The 1,104-nt window shown below is 47.4% G+C and overlaps 1 protein-coding gene across 1 annotated transcript in view; it reads left to right on the forward strand.

Annotated features, from left to right (window-relative positions):
• The window catches only part of ntn4 (netrin 4), a 17,705-nt gene that overhangs the window by 11,776 nt on the left and 4,825 nt on the right, over window positions 1-1,104 (forward strand).

Raw genomic sequence — 1,104 nt, forward strand, 5'->3', positions numbered from 1 at the left:
GTGTGTCAGCTCTTCATCTGTGGATTACATCGTGGTTCATCATCAGACAGCGACATACCTGGGTCGTGACTGAGACACACACACACACACACACACACACACACACACGCCCCCCCCCTCACTGTCATAGCCTTGTCGTCCCATCTCACAGTGACTCAGACAGGGGTAATCAACGCAGAGGTAATGAGTAATCGTGTGCGTGCGTGCGTGTGTGTGTGTGTGCTGTGCGTGCGTGTGTGTGTGTCTGTGATGGTGTGTGTGTCTGCAAGCGTTCACTCATCACACGTACATCATGCAGTCACGTTTTCGATTTTATTCGGATTACTCGACAAATCAAAAATTCACAGTCATGTAAACGCCTTTAGTAAGAGCTCAAATTAAATTAGTTTCATTTAAATGAACGACATACTCGGCCATCTTTTTAATGATTGTGAAACGTAAACAACTTAATCGCAACGCGTTTGCTGTTCCTTCCGTTAGTTAAAGTTAAAGTTCTCAAGAAAAACTTTAAACGGCAATTTATACATGTTAAGTCCCTTTGCTGGAATATGTGTGTTTTTTCTGTCTTCTGTGTATGTGTGTGTGTGTGTGTGTGTGTGTGTGTGTGTGTGTGTGTGTGTGTGTGTGTGTGCGTGCGCTGTGTTGCGTAATGTAATTGTCTTGCCCTCGTGGGGACCAGACATGCCGCTAAGTAAACAAGAGATAGCCGCGCGTAGCCGCGGCATGCTAGCCACATTCTCCCACTGATTGTCTATCTGATTGACAGGTATGCTGGCGGCCGCTGCTAGCCCGCGTAGCCATCGGTGGCCGTTAGAAGGTGTGTCAGTGTGTGTGTGTGTGTGTGTGTGTGTGTTTGAACACATTCTTTGCGCCACATTGAATACAGGCACACTCACTCTCACTTTTAACTCTGCGGCGGTTAACCAATCAGAAATGTCTGCTTTGTTTTCTGGGGTCAAGGCATAGACTGTGGCGGCCGGCTGTCAACACAGTCTGCTGGCCGCGTGTGTGTTCGGTCACGTATGTGTGTGTGTGTGTGTGTGTGTGTGTGTGTGCATATGTATGTGAATATGTGTGTGTGTGTGTGTGTGTGTGTGTGTGTTT

Source organism: Micromesistius poutassou (genome assembly GCF_964030765.1).
Source record: "Micromesistius poutassou genome assembly, chromosome: 22".
Classification (NCBI taxonomy): domain Eukaryota; kingdom Metazoa; phylum Chordata; class Actinopteri; order Gadiformes; family Gadidae; genus Micromesistius; species Micromesistius poutassou.